Consider the following 22,684-nt stretch of genomic DNA (forward strand, 5'->3'; position numbering starts at 1 on the left):
GCGACAACCCCAAAACATCACTGCTCTAGAGGAGATCTGCATGGAGGAATGGGCCAAAATACCAGCAACAGTGTGTGAAAAGCTTGTGAAGACTTACAGAAAACGTTTGACCTCTGTCATTGGCAACAAAGTATTGAGATGAACTTTTGTCATTGACCAAATACTTATTTTCCACCATAATTTGCAAATAAATTCTTTAAAAATCAGACAGTGATTTTCTGGATTTTTTTTTCTCATTTTGTCTCTCATAGTTGAGGTATACCTATGATGAAAATTACAGGCCTCTCATCTTTAAGTGGGAGAACTTGCACAATTGGTGGCTGACTAAATACTTTTTTCCCCCACTGTATGTCTATAAACTTTCAATAATATTGGCCCTAATAAATCCCGATACTCTTTGTAAAACCTCCCTCCTAACCCATCACTCCCTGGACTCTTCCCAGCTTGCAGTCCCTCTATCGCCCCCTCACACGTCTCTCTATCCTCAAATCCTATCCTTTTATCGATATTCTCCAACACTTCATTCATGCCCCCCTCATCTACCTCACCTTTCTTAAATATTTCTGTAAAATATTGTGACACTGTCTCCAACACCTCCACATAGTCCGTGACTGTCTTCCCTTCACCATCCACTAACTCTGATGTATATGTCCTACTTTGCTTCCTCTTTTCCTGCCCTAGAAAGAATGCTGTGCATCGCTCTCCTTCTAACGTGTATCTTGCCTTACTCCTTAACATTGCTCCCCTACATTTATCCCTCTCGAACTTTGCCAATTGTGCCCTGACCCTCAAAAATCCCCTCTATATTATACTCTGGCTCATCCTCAGCTCTACTCAGTTCCCTATTCAATTCCTCCCGAAGCACCCTTTCTTTCTCCCTCCGTTCCCTGTTCCTTTTCCTAAAATATCTTATACTCAAAATCTTAACCTCTCCCTTTATTGTTTCCCACCATTCCCCCACATCTATACTATCTTCTTCAATACTATTTATATAGTCAAGTCTCTCTATTAATAACTGCCTCACTTGCCTACGATATTTCTTATCCTCCAACATACTATCATTCATTATCCACTGTCCCCCTCCTCCCTCTCCGCTTGAACAATAATGCAGCATGGTCACTTAGCGTATTAAACTTATACCTAGTATCATCTATAAATCTCATAATATCCTCTTTTACCAACACTAAATCTATCCTAGACTGCTTCAATTGCCCCTCCCTTACCTGCCTTCTTGAGTACTCCCTCCTATCCAAATTATAATACCTCCACACATCTACTAATTTCCCTTCCTCTATCATCTCCACTAACATTTTCCTGGATTTCTCCACATCTAACCTACTTAATTTGATGTTGAAATCACCTGTCACTATGCAGTTGGGAGTACACAGCGGCTTCAATTCAACAATAACCTGCCTTTTCTCCCCCTCGACGACAGGCATATATACATTCACTAACCTAAACCTCCTATCAACATAATCAAACTCTATACTTACTAGCCTCCCTCTACTATCCTTATACACCTGCCCTACGTTATGAACTATATTCATATTCACAAAAATTGCTACCCCCCTTGCGTTTACTGCTCTATTACTGTAATACAACCCCCCTTTCCACCTCTTCTTCACCTTTTCTACAAACCCATCATCCCAGTTTGTTTCCTGTATACACATATCAGATTCATACAATTTCAAAATGTTATTCAATTTCCCCATATCTCTTAACCCGTTTACATTAAATGATAAGACGGTGACCATGAGACAAAACCAAACAACATACAAAGACAACATGCTAACCTTACCCGCTTCACACCTTCTTCCTCCTTTCTTCACTGGATTTTCCATTCCTTAATGTCTCTGCCTTTCTGTTCTCTCCCACCTGTCCTTCCACAACCATCTCCTCCCCCTTGTCCTGTGCACATCTCCCACCTTGTCCTCCCTCCATTTCTTCCGACCTTTCAGGTGCTCCCCTCTTCGACTCAGATGCTCCCTTGAGCTGGGCTCCTCCAATTCTCTTGCCAGACTTCGGCCCCGTAGTCTCCTTCTCACCTTCCCTCCGTCTCTCCTCTGACTCCTCCTCCAGGTTCTCCCCCGCCATCTCTCTGGAGGCACCTGCCGGCTGGCTCTTCTCATCAGTCTGCATCACAACCTGCACCTCCGGACTCTCCCATCCACTCCCACCACCATCTCCTCCTTCGTGCTCCGATGCCTCTGCTCTCCTGTTATCAAACTCATCCTCTTCTTCTCTCCCACACTCACGGGCATAGTGTCCTCTTCCACCACACTTGTAGCATTTTAAATCCGGGCAATCACGGAAAATATGCCCAGGCTTCAGACACAGCCTGCATATTCTCTCCTGCCTAGAGATCTCACCTTGTCAGTAAATTTCACTTTTATTGCCCTAAGGACATCCGTGGTTGAAATCTCCTCCCTTCCTTCCACCACCACCATCACTGTCAAACTTCTGCAGTACTTCTTGCTGCCACTTTCTTCTTCCTCATTTTCATGGCTGCATGGCCCCTCTTTGTTTGGAGTCTCCCTGCTGTCGTCAGCCATTTTAATTAGTCCAAAAGAGCTCCACAGAAAACAAATCCCCCCCTAACATCAAAGGATGTTAGGGGTGAAAGTGATCGCCTCCAAACAAGTAGTAGAACAGGTTAAGATGTTTCCGTTGAATTCAAAAATCCAAAAGGGTAGTATAAAGCTCCTGCAATCAGTTCAACCTCTGTCCTCACACCACTCTGCTCTGAAGTGATCAGGGGGGTGAAATTTAAGCCTGTGGATCTGATGCAGGACGATGCTAGAGTAGAACCTCCTGTGCCTCAGTTTGAATTCTGTGTTAAATACTGCATGAGAAATGAATGGATTTGCTAGGTTAGACCAGATGGAAGTTATTGGTTTGTTTGGAAATATGGCTGCCCATCTGGGTTCAGCGGCAGGTCTTTTAGTTAGTTTTGGAATTAGGAAGTCTTAAATTGTTTTCGTTTTTATTTGGGTTAGTGGAGTGGACTTCGCCCCTTGGCACAGGAGGAAGTTCACCGCATCGTCCTGCATCAGAGTACCACAAGCTTTCAGTGTTCTCCAGTTCTTATCAACCCCTTGGGTGATACTCATCCCCAAGTCCATGATCTGTTTGGTTTTAAAAAACCCTCCCGCCCTCTTCAGCCCCGTCAAAGTTTTATTTTTATCGAAAAATAAAAATTCACCCCCTCCACCCCCACAGACACCTCCCAGCGTCGTCAGGCCCGCCTCACGGAGGGCCTTGGACGCTAGGGGTCTGCCCTTGTGAGAGAAGAAAGGTGACTTAAGGAAAGGCAACCGAATCACATGCTCTTTATATTCTACGTCAGGTCTAAGGTGGGGCAGAAATTTGTCCCAAGCCTCCAGCACTTCACGGTAGAACCCCGGAAAGCCTCCTGTGACATTTCTGGGAGAGAAGGCGTACAAATTGCAGCTGCTTCCCTCACCATACTTTGCCAGGAAACCTGCCAAGGTATCTTTCCATGGGTACTGCCTCTTCGAATCCAAAAACCGGCCTATTAATTTAACCCTAAGTGCATCTCTTTTTGCACTTATGTCAATCAGGTCTAAGCCCCCCTCCCTTTTTTTAGCGATTAAAGTCTTACGAGCGATCATATTGCCCTGCGCCTTCCACAAGAAAGAAGAGATCACGCTGTTTAAAGAATTTAACGCCCAACTCGGCAGCTCGCAAGACCCCAAAATGTGGTTAATTTTAGACAGAATTAGAGCATTAGATACGATTACCTTCCCTCTTATGGTCAGGCCACGGGCCTGCCACAGGTTGCAGGTGTTTTGTGTTCTAGTGATTAGTTCTTTCAAATTTCTATCCCTGGCTTTGATGTTATCATTTCCTATATACACACCCAGGATTTTTCTCTCCATCAGTAATTCTAAAACCCCATTTCGCGGCGTCGGTCTGATCTTCATTGAAGATCATGAGCTCTGATTTCGCTATGTTTACTTTAGCGCCCGACGCCTTTTCGGAATTACTGATATGATGCATTACCTGTTCGATGTACGTGCTATTTTTGATGAATGTTTATGTCATCCGCATACTGGATGACCTTGACCATATTATTCCCTTCAGTATTGATTCCCACGATGCTGGTGTCGCTCATGATGCTCAGGGCAAGGGGCTCTGCAACTAAGCTGTATAGTAGGGCCGACAGGGGGCACCCCTGCCTAATGGAACGCCCAAGCACCACTGGCTCTGTGAGGAAGCAGTTTATTTTTATTTTGCTCTCAGCTTGGTTATAAAGGAGCTTAACCCGTTTAATAAAGCCCTCCCCAAAACCATACTTTTTCAGCACCTCCCACCCTATCAAACGCTTTTTCGAGGTCGATGCCCAAAAGGCATCCACCCTCTTTAGACATTTTTCCCCACTAAGTCTCTCACTGCGATGATATTGTCGCTGATGTCCCTATCAGGGATGCTGTATGATTGAGTCTCAGAAACAACAGTTTTGATGACCTCTCGCAGTCGGTTTGCGAGCACCTTCGCGAAGATCTCGTAGTCGGTGTTTAGAAGGCTAATCGGTCTGTAGAATTTCAGTTTGTCTTTCGTTCCTTTTTTTTGTAAATCAAGGTAATAATTCCTTCAGTTACTGTTTTAGAATTACTGTTTTTTACTTCCATTTCCTCAAATACTTTTAACAGGATTGGAGAGAGCAACTCAGGAAAGCAGCCGTAGAAGTCAGCCGTGAGACCATCTGATCCTGGGCTTTTGGTTTTTTTAAGACCCTTTATGGCTGCCTCAATTTCCCCGGTTGTTGTCAGTAAGTCGCAGAATGTTTTATCGTTTTCACTGATTTGAAGTTTGATCTGGTTTGCCGTCTGTTGTATTTGATTTTTTTTGTGGGCCTTGCCCTTTGTACAGACTACTGTAATATTCATGGACTAGCCTCAAAAGATCTTTATTATCAGAAAAAAACTTTGTCATTGTCATCCTTCAGTTCTGTTATAAATTACTTCTCCTGAGTCACTCTCTCCAGTCCCAGGAATAAGGCAGTACTTCTTTCGCCTTCTAGCAGGAATTGAGACCTACTCCTGACTATTTTCCACCTCCTTAATCATCCCTGCAGCTGCCAGGATCAAGTCTATTCGGGACTGTTTCAGTACCCCCAAGACCACCTGCCGCCGCGAATAGGCTCTTACACCGGGATTAAAAACGCGCCAAACATCTACTAAGTTCTTCAGAGTCATTAGTTCTTTCAGAGCATCAGCTCGTGTCGCACCTGAATTTATCGTGTGAGTTGTCACTGCTGGTGAGCGTGATGTTGAAATCTCCCAGCATCACAGTTTTATTTGTCACCCACTTATTCAGTGTTTTAAAGAACCCCCTCCTCTCCTCCTCAATGTTTGGCGCGTGTATATTAAAAACCCTTATCAGCTCGGTTTTGTAGAGCACTTCAATGCCAATGCACCTTCCATCAGGTGCGTTGTAAATAGCCTTGTGAAATCCTTTTAGCCTCGCACTCATTAATACTGCCACCCCGCGCGCTCTCCCAGTTCTCACCTGGGAGTATATCTCCCCTCTCCACAGTTTTTTAACTCTCTTAAGCACTTCCGTGTCCCAGCCAGTTTCTTGCAAACATACAATGTCTGAGGACTTACATTTTGCTAGCACTGCCTCTATTTTGTCCTGGCTCCTGCACCCATTAACATTAAGCGAGACTAGAGAGAGGGAGGATAGCGCCATGAGAGCGGTCACGCAAGTGCAGACAGGGAATATTTTAGCCCACATCAATATTTGCCCCTATATAATCCCTTCGGCCTTCTACTTGCGTTTTTAGCAGCCGCACTGGGCCTCCTCAGCGTGGTCTTTTCCGGTTGATATTCGTCATCCGAGCCCGAAGGTGGCCCTGCAGGCGGTGAGGGGGAGCCCCCCCCTCCTCTTCTGCTCGTGCTGACCGTCTCCAGAGGAACTCCGTGCTCCCTTATTACTGCCATCCTCTCTCGGGTCATGGCCGCCGAGCCCGCCACCCTCGACACTCGCTTGCCCTTTGCCGTGGTGCCCAGTCTCTGGCTCTCCTCCATCGCCGTCAGGACCCGGTTGTTCAGCCGCGATGCGGACTGCAGCCGGCCCCTCTGCTTCGTCTGCGTCGTTGTTGTCGTCAGCGCTTCCAGTATCATTGTCTGCACGGCTGCGGCCACTGGCTCCAGCACTGCTCCTTCTGCGCCCATCTCCGTCACGGCTGCCTCGACACTCTCCCGGTTTGGCATCGCTGTCGTCGCCGCCGTCCTCTCCACTCCTTCAGTCTCCTCCACCAGGTCCGCCCCTGACCTCGCCACCGTCCCTGGCTCCACGGCTGCTCTGCCCACCTGCCCAGATGTCAGCCCGGTACTAGGGCCCGTCAGCTCCCCCCCCGTCAGCAGGCCGGCTGTACGTTGCAGCTGGTCCCCGCCGCCTCCTCATCCATCTGGGCCTGCTCCTCGTCTTCTCCCCCGCAGAGCTGTTCAGGTCAATCAGCTCCTCCTCCTCCGTCCCCTTTGCCTCCTCCGTCACCAGCTCCCCCACACACATACAGAGTTCAGGTATTTTGTTACATCGTTTGCATTTCTTCCCCTTTGATGCACACTCTCTGGCAATGTGCCCTTGTTCGCCACACTTGTGGCACCGAAACTCCGGGCATTCTCTTAGAATGTGGCCCGGCTGCATGCAGCCCCTGCATATCTTAGCCTGCCCATCATGCAGTACCCTGAAATACTCTGATCCCACTGCAGTCTCGAATTTTGTGGAATAGGGCAGGGACTGCACGCGCTCTGTAAACCTCACTCTCAGGTATCTAGTACCGTCCGTCACACGTGAGCCGGGCCACACTCTCCTCCGTATGGCAGAAATTGCCGTTACCCCCCAGCTGGCCAATTTAGCCAGGATACTTTCGTCCGTTATATAAAAAGGCAAGTTCAGGAAAGACACCACCAGCTCATTGTTCATCAGTTCGCTTGCATGTACCCGCGTGTCTCCCACCCTGAAGCCCTCCATTAATTTGTCTTTTGCCGCAAAATCAGCCATAGTCAGTTCGTACTTCCTTGGTGAGACAGCTCTGCACGCCATTAGAGCCCCGCACTGTTTCTGGATCTGTGTGATCAGACCCATAGCAGTCATATTGTCTCCTCCCTCCAGCTCCACATTTACTGTCAGTCTCTTTAAATCACTCGTACTCCTCACCTTCTCCGCAGCTTTCCTTGCTGCATTTTCCTGCTCGTTCCTCACAGCAACCACCAGGTTATTCACCACAGCTTCAGCCGGGGCCTCTCTTCTCTCTATCGCCCGTGTGGGCATCTCTTTACTCGTAGTCGGTAATCCAATCCGTGTCACGCCATCTTTCGCCATCGGTAAGGGGGTATCCGTTTGTGTTGTCATTAGGCCATGCAGGGTCGTACCGTCTTTGTCAATCATACCAGGGGTGTCCGTGTTCATCGTCGTCGTTCCATGCAGGGTTTGGTACACAGGTGAGGCAATCATCATGGGGGCAGGGGAAAAAAAAACCGCTCTTCTACAAACAATTGTAAAAAGAGGGAAAACCATGCAAAAACGACGGAATTAGACACTTCCCCCCCGAACAGTGAAACACTGTCGGGGGTACTGGAACGAACAAATCAAACAATTGACAAAAAAAACACTCAGGGCATGTAAGACAACGAGTAAAGTAGAGAGAAAAGCCGGAGCAGAAAAACAAGTGTGCCTCGTCTGAGGAACACCTGGAGCTGTGTGACCCACAATGCACTCTGGCTCTGGGAAGAGATCAGAGAGGTATGGCCGTAAGCAAGTTTGTCTCCAACACATAGTTCTTTAAAACCTACAACAGTAGGTCAATTTTAAAACGTTAACGAACCTAAACCAGTTCATTAATTAACATTCCAAAAATAAGAAAATATTGATATATTGATTGATTCTCTTTTCCCTTTTTACCGTTACCCACATCTTTGTATGCATCTCTTCTTCAATCTTGCCTTTTTCTCACATATTTCTCAAGTGAAAAATCAGCAGTGTCCTCTGCCTTTTGGAGAGAGAAGTGAAAAAACTTACAGCACCTGGTATTCCCAGGCAGTCTCCCATCCAAGTACTAACCAGGCCCGACTCTGCTTAGCTTCCGAGATCGGGCGCGATTTATTTTTTTTTATCTTTTATTATCAAAAATACAAAATACATTTTTTATTTTTTTCACATAATTATACAGTTTTTCAAATATATATATATACAAACCAAACATTTATCAAGCCCAAAAGATAATTTTCCTTAGTATTCTCCTTACTAAACTTTTACATTCCCATATCTATAAAATTAAACCTCACCAAAAACATGTTTCAGAAAACCAAACAAATACCTAAAGAGAATAAACATTTACCCTTTATTTTAACCCCAGAAACTATGCACACCATACATTCATTAACCCTAGTAACAAGGAAAGAAACCAAAAAGGATAATACCGTACTTTACTGTCATTTCAGAAATTAAAACTAAGCCCCTCACCCTCTACATACCTGCACAGGGATGTTCTATTTAAAAAATACTCCTCGAACCACTCCTCCCTGCAGGCATGCAGCAGTCCCAAGTGTGCCTTCAACAGGTTTTTGTACAGTTCTAGAACGTTTAACACCTTTCCCTCGAAAATTGCAAAATTCCTCCTTAGGACTGCTGCATGCCTGGCAAAAGTGAGGAGCGCGTTCATCGGAGCATCCGTCCCACCCTTACCCTTTCTGGGTATGCCAAATAGCCATACCCATTCCCAATCTTTCAGACTCTCACTGTCAGCGCCGCAATGGGTGCTCAACAGATCACGCACGTTTTCCTGTAAATTTGTTAGGGCTGGACATTCAAGTATGAGGTGTTCTAGGTTCTCGTCCTCTTGCCCACACACCGCACACGTCCTTTCAAATTTGGTTTTGTATATCTGATGCAGGACGATGGCAGTAAAGAACCTCCTGTGCCTTAGTTTGAAATCCGTATTGAATACCGAATGCGGGATAAAAGGAATTTTTAAGTTACCCCAAATTGTTTGGATCTTTTTTTGGGGAAAAAGACCGCCCACCTTGGCTCTGCTGCCGTTTTTTTAATCAGTTTTTTGATTAGAGTGCTGTAAATTACTTTTGTCTTTATTTGTGTAACCGGGATAGTTTTTCCACCGTGGCACAGGAGGAAATTCACAGCATCGCCCTGCATCTTGCTGCTGTGGTGCTTCAGTGTTTGCCATTTGTCGCATATACTGTTATTAATTCTCGTCCCTATTTCAACTATCTGTTTTTTCTTGAAAACCACGCCAGCCCTATTCAAGGCCGCCAGTGTTTTCCCACTGTCAAAACCCATCTCACCCCCTCTCCCACAGACTCCCCCCAGTGTCGTCAAACCCGCCTCACGGAGAGCCTTGGACACCAGGGGTCTGCCATTGTGGAAAAAGAATGGTGAGTTGAGGAAAGGTAAAAGCACCACAATTTGTGTCAAAGCATCAACTTAGAGGCTGCCCATTTTTATAAGCTGAACCAGAAATGTCTCAGCGTGGAGGTTCTATGGTGAGGCCACCATGAGCGTTTTGACTGGGACAACTAGGGACTTCGGCTGCTCTTGACAAGATTGCTGTTCTTACTTTGGTTTCTCTTCATAACGCACAAGTCTTTCGCCTTTTACTAAAGACTTCCGTGGAGAGGAACACCAATGAGTTCAACCTATTTTTAGCAGGCTTTGCCATTTGGCTGAGCCTTGTACACTTGTGAAAAGTAAGAAAGCTGTCCTTGACTAGACCACGGTGCTTGGATGGGTGTGCCAAGCAGCAGCCACTGCTATGCCCCTCGGAAAGAACTGCACCATGACAAGGGAGAAACATGACAGGAGGTTGACTCGGGAAGCAAAGAGTTGGGGCTCATCGCTTCTCGGCCTTTTGGCTAAGATCAAGTGGTGTTGCAGAAAGATACAGCACAGAGAGAGTTAACAACGAGACAGCAATGGCCGCAAGGGGCCAAAAAGAGCAGTCAATCCCAAGGGTCGGGCTGAGACACACACTACGATTCCAGGCAACCACGGAAGAAGACAAACTGCAGTCCAGAGAGTTCTTCGGCAGGCAAGTCATAATTGGGCAGCTACAACTGAAGGTGGAGGAGGTTCACTGCATCCAGTGGAACCAGCAAGAGAAGGCGTTCAACGTTACACTGATGACTGAGGACATCTACCGGAGTGTGGCTGAAATTTGCCGAGCAGAGGCAGGGGTAAGGCCGCTAGCCGGCTACAAAGTACTGAACCTGGACAGACCTAACTTCAGAACAATAACTGTGCATATGTACAACCCCTTTGTAAATGACTCAGCGCTAGCTGCATTTCTGGGGCAGTATGGAGAGGTGGTGATGGCTGCAAGACATATAAAGGACACTCTGGGGTTTTGGACTGGACGGCGGCAGTTCCAGGTACTGCTGTATCATGACGCAGAAGGTCCAGGAGGCCTGAAACACCCACCTGCCTTCTTCAGCCTTGGTGGAGATCGAGGGTATCTATTTTACCCACGGCAACCTGCTTTCTGCAGGAAGTGCAGACAGTCATGTCATGCAGAGGCAAGCTGTGGGGAAACAAGATGTCGTTTCTGTGGACAAACGGGGCATTCGGCCAAGGACTGCACAGAGCCAAGGACTTGCCATGGATGCGGTGGAACTGACCACCTGTACCAAGGCTGTCCTGGCCGCAAGAAAACTTTTGCTGAGGCTGCCAAACCTACTGAGGCTGGCGAGCCCAGTAGGGGAACCACACATGGACAGAATGACGGGGGGAGGACGGTACAGGAGGGCACCGGAGCCGACACGTCGGGGACTAAAGGGGAGGCAGCACCCCAGGTGAAGGGCATCGCTGGAACAGACGGAATGGCCCAGGCATCCACGGACAGCATGGAAGATTTTCCTGCCATCATTTCTGATCCTGCTCCCTCCAAATCAAAGCAAGGGCCACGGAAAGGCTCGCAGGCATTCGGAACAGGACTCCCGACAGAGCATGGAGAGAGTGGGGAGGGGCTACGCAATAAAAAGTCGAGGGCCGCTGACAAAGTGGAGGAAGGAGGGGCCCAGGAGCAGAAAGATGGGGACACGGGTCAAAATGTGGGAGGGGATATGGATGATCGGGCTATGGGAGAAGTAGCTGGCATACTAACAGAAGGGTTGGGCCTGAGCTTCGATCTCCCCCCAGGCCTTCTCATGCTGTCATCCCCTTTGGGGGAGGATGCATACGAGGGACTTAGCAGACCAACATCATCGCCAAATTCAGAGACATTTTCCTGGGCTGACGAGATGGAAAAGGAAATTGGGTTAACTTAGGAATGATCATTGAGGATGCGCAAATCCTGAAGACTTTGCATAAGTGTATTTTCTAGTATTTTCTGTGTTGACAAATTCTGGTCACTGGTATATGAGTGAAATTGAATTAAGTTTCATGCTGCAAAATATGTGAAAGTTGTATGTTTGAAATTGTATGATTGTGTGCAGAATTTTGATAATAATAAAAAAAAAAAAAAAGAAATCTGTTCTTATCAGTATAATATCTGATATATCCTCTATATGAGGATAACGTAGTAAGCAGATTTTTAGCATCGGGAGATGAAAAAGGGGCTTGCTCCGTTCACTCCACACATTGACCCGGTATTGCAGCATTGCCGGGAACGGTGCACTCCTCTAATGCCTTGTGGGCAACCAAACACCAATCCAAATGGATCAGTCTGTTGATTAGCTTCACATTTTAATGAACGACGAGGGTCTCATTCGCTGTCTGTCTTCAAGGCTGGGGCTTGTGTCAAAGGCCTTGTTTATTCCTTACTGACGCCCCTCGTGGAACATTGCTGTGCTCCCAGCCTCAAATCACTCTATACATCAGCCCTGACTGCTGGGGGAAATTTCCAGCTCTGAATGCCAATTTCTGTCCTCAGAGTCAGATTGTGGGTTGGGGTCCTTTTGTAGCATTTATTTCTTTTGCAGTTTGTCCAGAACAGTGCAAGCTTTGCAGTGCAACAGTGTCTGTTGTATGCTGTGAAGCTGTGTTGAGTAATGCAAATTGCCCGGGTTCGCCGAGAGAAGTGGGTGTGGCCTTCTGGATGGGCCTAAAGTGGTTGTGTGTTCTGCTAACTGATATTTTCCCTTCTTTGTGGGAGAAATGTGTTCCGAAGATTCGTTAGTATGCTTAGATTTTAGGCTTTCGTTTGGTTGCTGGGCTGTGTTTGCTTTCTCAAAAGCAGAAACAGCTTGCCAAGGGAAGCTAATGCTAAAGGACTGCACTCTGGGATTATGCCATCTGGGAACCGTCATCCGGACTACTGTGTCTGGGAATGTCGCCCCTGTCTCTGTCTCTTCCAACTCATACTTACCTGGCAGGGGAGATACCATGATCAAGAAGGTGGTTCACCCAGGGCGAGGCCCAGCCATTGCACTCCAGTTGTGCTGACCACTGCGAACGGGGATGAGCTGTACCGTAGTGCAATCTCCCGAAACGTTATTGGCCGACAGTCTACTGTGAGAAAGTGAAACATTTGCGCCCCCAGTGGTCAAAGCCTGCGTAAAGTCTGCGTTAATTGAAGAATGTCTAATGTCGCCATCAAGTGGTCAATTTATATTGGTGGCATCAATAAATGTAGAATGGATATTTGCTCCCTGATGTTGTCAAACTGTGGTATCAGCAGCAGAATCATGTACCACTATTTACTCCAAGCACATGTTAGTTTGTGTATCACAATGACTTCTTTCATGATTATTGTCATACATGTACCACAATACCCAAGATCTGGAAATAGAAATATGCACATTGGTCCACCAGCTGCTAGACGTGTCCCTTCATACGTAAAGATCTTTAAGACTTTCTTTGTGTTTACAGGAGAGGAAAATATGCACACAAGATTCCCACGTGTGGAATATGGAGTCCACAGGAGGAGTCTAGCACACGCCTCACCTCCTTTCAAAGTAGATGTTGCACACACTGTTGTCATCATCTGGATTGATTCCATGTGTGTAAAATTGTCCATTTCAGATTGTAATTAGCTATTTATTGTGATACCTGTTGAAGCTATAATAGAATGACGCTATAAATAGAGAATCTCAAGTACATTTGTGTCTACATAATGCTACATAATTCATGTCATTTATTCAGGTCTTTTTTCAATAAAATGCATCTTATTCCAAATCAAAATGATACATGTGAGAGAATGCTGTTTGTTTACTTTTGTCACTTCTGTCTTTTTAAATTCCCTTATGACACCTGGGAGGCTAATTAGAAGTAGTTTTATATTTTCTGAGGCTGTTTAATGTTTCTATTGCAAAATGATCTGATATCATTGTAATATAGGCATGTGCACTGACATGTAAGTAATCTGGAACTCTATATATCCGTGTCCCTGTTGTTGATGAAAACAAACGCACCCCTGTTGTTGCATTCATTAATTGATATTCCACAACTCGATGTTACTGTAACACTTAACACTTTATTGAATACAGTGCATGAAATGGAGAACAATCAGAAAAAACAGTGCAGTCATAAAATAGAAGACTACAATATGTACATGAAGATCTAAACTATTTACAATGTGCACGAGTATGTACATGAAGATCTAAACTATTTACAATGCATGAGTATTTACAGATATATACAGGGTGTCTACAGCTCATCGCTCCACCTTGTCCACAACAGAAGTGAAGTGTTCGTAGCTGTCGTACACTGTGTTGTCCAGACCTTTTGATGTTGACATCATTTTTACAGGCCAGAAAGCCTTTCTGTTGTACTTTTTGTCCCTGGGTCGGTTGGCCACAGCATGTACTGACAGGGAGATTCTGCACTCGTGACACCTTCACTCCTACTGCAGAGGGCTGTTCCAGACTCTTTAGCTTGTACTGCGTAGCTCTGGCCCAGGACGGTGGGCTTAACTCATGAGGAGCAGACATTGTGGGCAGAGTAGTAGGTACTGATGTAGGAGGAGGAGCAGGCAGTATGGCCGTGTGGAGGGGCCAGCAGTCTCAGCGGTTGCTGTGGATGCAGAGAGGGAGGGCACAGGTCTGCTGATGGTAGAGGTGGCAGAGGTGTTTCTAACTGCCGGTAGCACAAGTGGCAGTGGTGGTTGAGGCCGGGAGAGTGGCATGATTATGTCCGTCCTTCCCTTCAACACTTTAGTCCCTGCCGTGCTGGGTGTGGGCACATACTCCATCAGAGAGTAGAGTGGTGGAGGGAGGACTGCCGGCTGGTGTGGTGCTGGAGGGAGGTCAGCAGATGAGATGGAGGTGTTTTTTGTGACAGTGAAGGACTGTTTAGTGACATGCAGGTTAAGAAGGCGCTCTTGACGATGTATGAAGTCCCGTACTGTCTTAATGTTTATTTTAGGGAGAGGAATGCCTGCTTTGCAGAGGATTGGATCCTCCACCAGAATCCGGTGCTGGATTCTCTCGTAGGCCTTCTAGATGGTGCTCTTCTCAGGACTGCTGCGAGACCCTTGAGGTGAGACCACAGCAGTTTCACCAGTGGGCCTGTTGAGCACTGATGTCTTGTTGAGCTGGTGCGTATCGCTTAGCCATCTTCAGCCTCTGGATCACAGCAGCATCAACAAGATGGTCCCTCTGTGTGTGGCAGCAGAGGGTGATGACCCAGTGTGTTCTGTACAGCTGGTTGAACTGCTGCGGCTGCTTGTCGTGCTCCTCCACTGCATTCCAGGCTTCAAGGACCGTGTTCCTCTGCTCAGTGGTGAGAGTCAGCTTGTCCTCTGTCAGGCTAACCTCCAGCAGAGCAGAGCCGAACTTTTCCAACCTTTCGAAGCCAGGAAGGGGGTTTGGACTGCAGGCATCCTCCTGTTGAAAAGTTGACATATAAAGGCGGTAAGTTCAAATGTAGCTCAAATACACTTTGAGCTACACAACAACAAAATATTATTATTATAATATTAGATATTGTTATATTATAATAATACATTACTAATATAACAATGAACGTACAACAGGCCATTGATATCCTTTTAGCACCCAGGGAGGAAGAGGAGGAAGTGTCAGAGCAGGATGACAACTGCTGATTACAACCCTGATTACAGATTAGATTAGAGATCTCTGAGGGAGAGTTCTTATAACGTTAACTCATATATCATATCTCATAACTCCTGAGTCTACAACACTGACTGATTCCTCTGATATTTGATCAACTGTTCAGCTTCCCTTTGGATAAGTTTCATGTTCTTACTCATGGCAAAACTAAGAGTAAGACATCAGAAATATGGATCTTCTATTATTCCATATTCCCGTCATAACCACAGCAACGGAGACAAAAAACACGCTGACAGAAGTCTTTGTAGTTCATACATTCTCTTGTCTTTAATAATATAACGTTAGATAGATAATAAACACCCGAGCAAGCAGGTGTTTATGACAGCACGTAAATTATTAAAAGAACGAATTTAAACCCTCAAAAATACTGTCTCTGGAACACTGGCTAATAGTTGATTATCTATTGATTAATGAGGGACTGTTTTTGGATGCAAAGAATATTTGGCATTCGTAATAATGATTTAAGAGGTTATATTTAGGGACGCTAGATAACGTTAACGTTATCTTACCGGACCCGGCCCGTACTCGAGCATCAGGATTTGAACCGTATATGCAAGAGTTAATGGGTTAACGCAAGATAAAATGGATATTGACAGTAATACAATTTCGAAGAGATGTTATTGAGAGCTGCTAAACGTGAACTAGCGGCGAAGTCTTAGCTAGCTAGCTAGCTAACGTTAACAATATGTCCGTTTTTTTCCACCCGACCAAAAGACAATTGGGCAGTATAAACAGTGTTCTGTATAAATAATTATTATTAAGACAAAAATATTTCAGTCTTACCAGAATTACTGCAGGGTCAACGCTGTGGGTAGATTCGCAACTCTAACTTGATGTATTCAAGATTTGCAGGTCAACTTGTGATTGGTGGTCTGCAGTCGGTTCCTCCGATCCAATTGGTAGTCCACAGTCAAACTGACCAATGAGGACGCGTAAATGTCTACAGTCACTGTAGACATTGCACGACTGTAGACTCGAGCTCTGCGAACTCCCCAAATGTGGGAATCTTGACTGCATAATTTCTGGTAGTGGGGGACTGCGTTCGCCCTCTCCCCTGATTGTTTTGTTGAAAAGAATATCAAGTGGTTTGTACTTTTGATAGTACTATGGGGAATATTGCCCTCTTTAAGATGTGGGCAGGGGTATGGGAATGGGTGTGGCTTCAGATTTGGAACAGGGCACGTCAATTTAGGCTTACCATGAGCATTTTGACTGGGACAACTAGGGACTTCGGCTGCTCTTGACAAGATTCCTGTACTTGCTTTGGTTTCTCTTCATAACGCACAAGTCTTTCGCCTTTTACTAAAGACTTACGTGGAGAGGAACACCAATGAGTTCAACCTATTTTTAGCAGGCTCAATGCACCATTCACACTTGACTGCAAACATTTCAGATGCCAGACAACATGATTTCCGAATGGATTCAGTCACAGCTGCTGTGTCATTGAGTGACAGTAAATGTCTACTACACTTAAAGCCTTCCCTGTATAGCTCTAAGAATTCCCCTTAAAGGCCGGAACAGCGGCACTTTTCTTTCATTAGCCAAGAATGCTACTACCGCAGTCCTCGTTAGTATAGTGGACAGTATCTCTGCTTATCATGCGGAAGACCAGGGTTCGATTCCCTGACGGGGAGTTTTCTACCAGTTGCTAGTAAGACAACAGCCATTTAACACAGAGACGATACATATCGAGCATGTTCCTGGTGTCAGAGACCGCTTCACATTGACGATATGATCGCCTACCTCGGCAAGCATGAAAGGTTGCACATCAGAATGGAAAATTCTGCTTCTTTTCATCCAGTTTGCTGGGAATGCTAGTCAGAACACTTTGATTGTGTGGAGGAAAAGCTAACCCTGGGGCAGTTGTACTTCTTATCCAGTTTCTGACAATTCCACTACGTAGAGTTTTATTGTGTGGAGTAAGCAGGAACAAAGAATACTGTTTCCGTGTTCCGTTCCGTGTTCCGTTTTATGTTCCGCGTTCCGATCAGTATTCCGATCAGTGTTTCGTTCCGTGTTCTGCGTTCCGCGTTCCGATCAGTATTCCGATCAGTGTTCTGTTCCGCGTTCCGATCAGTATTCCGATGAGTGTTCCGTTCCGTGTACCGTTTCGTGTTCCGATCAGTATTCTGTTCCGTTCCAAGTTCCGTTTCGTGTTCCGTTCTATGTTCTGTTCCGTGTTCCGAATTCAGTATTCCGTTCCGTGTTCCTTTCCGTGTTCCGTTTCTGTTCCGTGTTCCGTACCGTGTTCCCTTCCGTGTTCCGTTCCAATCAGTATTCTGTTCCGTGTTCCGTACCGCGTTCCGTTCCGCGTTCCGATCAGTAATCCGTTCCGTGTTCCATTTTATGTTCCGTTCCGTGTTCCGTTCTGTTCCGATCAGTATTCTGTTCCAAGTTCCATTCCGTGTTCCGTTCCGTGTTCTGTTTCGTGTTCCGTTTCGTGTTCCAATCAGTATTCTGTTCCTTTTTCCGTTTTATGTTCTGTTCCGTGTTCCGTGTTCAGTTCGGTGTTCCATTTTGTGTTCCGTTCCGTTTTCCGTTTTATGTTCCGTTCCGTGTTCAGTTCGGTGTTCCATTTTGTGTTCCGTTCCGTTTTCCGTTTTATGTTCCGTTCCGTGTTCCCTTCCATGTTCCAATCAGTATTCTGTTCCGTGTTCCAATCAGTATTCTGTTCCGTTCCATTTCATGTTCCGTTCCGTGTTCCGTTCCGTGTTCCAATCAGTATTCTGTTCCGTGTTCCGTTCCGTGTTCCATTTTATGGTCCGTTTCGTGTTCCGAATTCAGTATTCTGTTCTGTTCCGAGTTCCGAATTCAGTATTCTGTTCCGTGTTCTGTTCCGTGTTCCAAATTCAGTATTCTGTTCTGTAACCCTAACTATATGTCTGCCTGCCTGTCTGTTAACAACTTTCACTCTCTCTATCTTTCTGTCTATGTCTCTATCTCTCTGTCTCTCTCTCATACAGTCATTCAGGTCTATGAGATTTTGAGAGGACTTTTCCCTTTCAAAATGTTCAGCTCTTTCAGGAGAGGGATGATATGACTTTTCATATTTGTAATCTTTAAATTTTTTGAAATATTAAGCTTTTTGCAATTTTTTGTGAATGGGATATCTATGGAGAAAATCTTCAAATCCTGTTAAACGTCTTCAACTTTCAAAGCCTTCTTCTTCCTCATACTTTCAGCTACAGACACCATAGTTAGACATTTCAACAAGAAGGGTTTTCAGCAGTGCAGTTTAAATGCTTTCGGCAATTTTTTTACAATTCATTTCAGCTTTCAGCATTCCAACGCATTTTCAGCAGGAAATGCATTTTCTAGTTCAGTGTGGCTTTGTGGCACAAAGGCAGTAAACCTGCCTGTGCCAAAGCACACTGACTGTAATCCTGCGGGCATAATAATAATCAGGTTTATCCAGAAAAGTTTGGCACGCTTCTCCTCACACAGCGTTGCCAACACCTCCGAAAAAAATACATCGTGTGCAATGACTTTTATAAGAGATTCGCCCAGCGGTTTTCCCGAAAATCCCGAAAAACGGAGCAAAATTTCTCCATTCACTTGAATGGGGTTTCGTCGTGAAGAGAGCTAAAAAAACACTTAACTTTGGGCCCATATTGACTAGCCATACTTTAACGTAGAAACATGATTCAAAGTTTAAAACGTAGACAAAACGCTGTACTTTATTGAGCCAAAGGGACATTTTGATAGCTAGCACAGTTTTCATGAAGTCACAGATTTAAGTTTCATGAAAATTTTGGGTCCGTTTCAGATTTTATAATGGGTGTGTATTGCGCGGCTCGTTAAGAGCTAGAGTGAGGGCATAACTGTCAGAGTGGAGCGGAGCATGAAAATATTCTGTGATTTTTCCAAACAAATTGCTCCAGAATTCCATGTTAAATTTCACCACTAATTTCTCAAAGAAAGCAGACGGTACCAGTTTTGTATATTGCTCTGGAGCTCACATTTTTAACACCACAAAACATAAAAACCACATCAACGCGTTCGGCAGAGTCTTATCTTTCTCACGGTATCCATATTTTGGCACTCAGACTCCTGCTTTTTGTTAAAAGGAGGCAGGAGTTTTGTTCAACATCACTGATTACTGCAGTGGTTCTCAAACTTTTTCTGTCGCGCCCCACTTTGGAGGAAGAAAAATGTTCATGCCCCACCGCCCCAACAAAATTGTAACAAAATGGTCTATGTTGAATTTTTATTGAAATGACTCCTCCGTCCGTGCTTTTTCAAATAGAATAAAGAAAATTGCAATCACTTTTAAGTAAACCAGATTGCTCCATCAGACAAAAACAAATAAAATGTGCAATCACTTTGTTAGAACAATGCAAATAAAGTTATATCTGTGCAAAAAAGAACTACAATTTGGCAAAAAATAGCTTATTGCAATTGGCTGATACCTCTTAAGCCCCTAGCCCTATTTTTAGCCCTCTGCTCGAAAATGATACCCATACTAAGGAGACCAAAGTTCTGTTACTACAAGGTCTATTTTAATAATTTTTGATGCTATAATCAGTTATAACACTTGTGAGATTGTTCAGATGGGTAATATTGTGTATATGTTGCTGGTTAATATAGTAAGTGAAGATATTACACAGCTCAAATTGAAAATATTCAGGTTCACCTGAAAAAAAGCACTTTTATTGATATTATGTTCTTGAAATAATGCAGCTGGCTGCCCCAAACTCTCCCAAATCATAGCACAACCGATCAAGTAGTTGTTGAATAAAGGTTGGCTGGGATAAAGTGAAGAATAAGAGGCTTTAGTACAGAGAGGTCACGCGAGGTCATCATTTTCGAACCAGCTGTTGCAGCTCTTACATTGTACTTTTATATACTATATAACTATATATTTCACTTTTTTTATCACTCATATTATTCAATACATCCAAATACAGCCGTTAGAAATCATTTTGAGAGCAAGGGTCCACTCAGAGCCTGTTTCTGGCTGTCATTCATAGGATTTTCTCAGTTGCTCTGTGTGTATGGGTCTGTAGCTCAGCCTATCATTGGTCGATTTCAGTCAATGTGCCCGCCTTCGGCGCGTCAGAGTCTCAGGAATGCTGGCTTCGAAGCGGGTCTTGATTGACACAAGTTTTAGCGAGTAACGTTGCAAGAAGTGCCGCGTCTCCCCGAGCGTAAATTTCCGTTCGCCGGAAGTCTGACCGCTCGCCCAAGCTAGATTGACCACTCTTATACTGGAAACAGCTCGGCAGTAAACAGGATGCAGTTGGCAACAATGATGGTACCTTTGAAACGGATAATCTTCGACGTTTTTTTCTAATTTTTCATAAAACCTGAGCAAAAACCAACATTTGTTTTGGCGAAGACCAGTGCCATGCTACCTTTGTCCACTCACAGCTTTGTAGTGCTTCCATGGAGAGAAAAACCGAAGGTATTTATGCGTTCGGCCACGCGTGCTAATCCTATAAAATGCATTGCAACGCTTGGTAGCCGCTAGCATCAGGGTGCAAATATTGATTTGCCGTACACATAACGGCGATTTCTGGCCAGGATTTCATGCTTTTATGCCACATTTTCTAGATGCTTATATTAGTAGTTTATAGTTGTGTTTGGAGTGTGTAAGAAGTGACTTATATGATAGTGTTGCCCATACGTTGCTGTTTAATCCGGTAAAAAAAATTACAATTCCACAATATTTAGCAAACAATACATCCATTTTCCGGACAACATTTTGTCCCCCCGGCGTCCTCGCAGGGTGGAGGAGGTTAAGAAACATTACAGTAATCATTACCGTAACGTTTCTTAATCAGTGTGCGTCTAACACCTCACCATGGCAACCAGTTACACACACGCACGCAGGCTCGCTCTCTCTCTCTCTCTCTCTCTCTCTCTCTCTCTCTCTCTCTCTCTCTCTCTCTCTCTCTCTCTCTCTCTCTCTCTCTCTCTCTCTCTCTCTCTCTCTCTCTCTCTCTCTCTCTCTCTCTCTCTCTCTCTCTCTCTCTCTCTCTCTACGCACACACGACTTGGAGGCATTGTTAGACCTCTCTGTCGCTCTCTCTCTCTGTCTGTCTGTCTCTCTCTCTGTCTGTCTCTCTCTATCATACAGTCATTCAGGTCTTAGATATTTTTAGAGTACTTTTCCCATTTCACCCCCCCCCGCCCCATTTCAAAATAAAAGCCCCACAGAATGAATTCTAACTGGAATGCTTGTGATGAAGCCTGTCATTTTAGTGTCAAACATTATAATTCTCTCCCCCTCTCTCACCCACCCAGTCCCACCCTTTCAAAATAAAAGCCCCACAAATGCAAGATTCAATCCAAGAGTATGAATCTAAAATGCAGAAAATAGAGTAGCGTTATCTCAATTGAACCTGAATGACACTACCGGTAACATAGGCGTGTATATATATTGCAGTGGTGGGCCGTCAGGTCCTGCAAGGCCTTCTCTGCTGGCCTAAACAGAATCACAAAGTTATATCTATTTTAGAATTTAATAATTTTTATAAAAATGTATTATAATTTATACAAATATTTTCCCCATTATCTTATTTTCTCATTGCACAGCTACTGTCTTCCTCAGTTGCTCTGCTTCCAGTGCAGCTTGTTTTAAGTAGAGCTTTTATCCAATCAGATCTCACCTGTGTCTCTAGGTAAGAACAGAGACAGAGGCCTGCAGACTCAAGTGAATCCATGTGCACTTTAAGTGAATGGGGACGATATTGTTGATTGTCACAGTGTTCAACCAATCAGATCTTTAGTTTGACATGTTGGGCATATTCTTTGACGCGTCAGAGCCTGCTAGCTGGCCTACAAGTACGTGATTGGTCAGTGGGCTAGCGTGACATTTTTGGCGGTGACAATCCCAATATCTGTTAAAGAAAGGAGGAACAGCAGCTCTGGTACGTTAAATGCGTTTGTTTTTACATCTGCAGTAGCTTTAATATGCTTGTTTATATATTATTATTTGTACAACTTGTTTTTATGAAGATGGATTTTTGTTTGGTTTAATATGTGATAGGAACCATTGTTACATCCAGTGTTGCTCTAGGGACATATTTAGCAGGTGCCAGTGTTGGCAACTTGGCAAATTTCTAAACCCTCATGGTGACTTTATTTTGTCAAACACTACTAGTGACAAATCTAGCGACTTGTTCTGGTGTTATTGGAGACTTTTGTGACGTTAAAGGACTACCGTTCTACAGTTACTGTCGTGAACGAGCAGCGAGTGCTGCCCCTCCGCCGCCCCAAAGCACTCACAGGCGGTAACTCGCGCAGCAGTCCCAGCTGGAGTCAGAGCAGAGAGGAGACGCACTCCCGGCGTATTCTCTGCAGATAGGTGTTGGCTTCATTTTTACACGAAACAAATAATCACCGTAGCTGTGTTTCAGCTGCAGGACAGCAGTGAAGGCCCAGGTATAAAATGCACGGCCCGCCACTGGTTTTTCAGAGATGGTCTCCTTCAGTGTGATGTATTGGAGTTTATAGTATTCACTGATCTGTCTGGACACCGTGCTCTTCCCCACTGCAGGAGGCCCCAATACACACAGGCAGATGGGCTGGAGAGAACACACTGACATGGGTTATCTAGAACAAGTAGCAACTGTATATCTATAAATTAAGTTTTAGCGTAAGTTCAGTCAGGAAGACTATCCTTGTAC

At 44.9% G+C, this 22,684-nt stretch overlaps 3 non-coding genes and 2 pseudogenes across 3 annotated transcripts; all 5 read left to right on the forward strand.

Moving 5' to 3' along the window:
- Nucleotides 1-9,600: 9,600 nt before the first annotated feature.
- Nucleotides 9,601-9,717, forward strand: LOC142967247 (U5 spliceosomal RNA). Its single transcript, XR_012958529.1, has one exon. It is a non-coding gene; the product is annotated as a U5 spliceosomal RNA (small nuclear RNA).
- Nucleotides 9,718-11,475: 1,758 nt separating this feature from the next.
- LOC142967246 (U2 spliceosomal RNA) lies at nucleotides 11,476-11,664 on the forward strand. Its single transcript, XR_012958528.1, has one exon. It is a non-coding gene; the product is annotated as a U2 spliceosomal RNA (small nuclear RNA).
- Nucleotides 11,665-12,341: 677 nt separating this feature from the next.
- Nucleotides 12,342-12,464, forward strand: LOC142967245 (U1 spliceosomal RNA; annotated as a pseudogene).
- A 3,847-nt stretch (nucleotides 12,465-16,311) lies between these two features.
- On the forward strand, nucleotides 16,312-16,420 carry LOC142967248 (U5 spliceosomal RNA; annotated as a pseudogene).
- Nucleotides 16,421-16,615: 195 nt separating this feature from the next.
- trnad-auc (transfer RNA aspartic acid (anticodon AUC)) lies at nucleotides 16,616-16,687 on the forward strand. Its single transcript has one exon. It is a non-coding gene; the product is annotated as a tRNA-Asp (tRNA).
- Nucleotides 16,688-22,684: the final 5,997 nt, after the last annotated feature.

This window comes from Anarhichas minor, unplaced genomic scaffold, assembly GCF_050575085.1.
Source record: "Anarhichas minor isolate MPS153535 unplaced genomic scaffold, ASM5057508v1 ptg000037l, whole genome shotgun sequence".
NCBI classification, from domain to species: domain Eukaryota; kingdom Metazoa; phylum Chordata; class Actinopteri; order Perciformes; family Anarhichadidae; genus Anarhichas; species Anarhichas minor.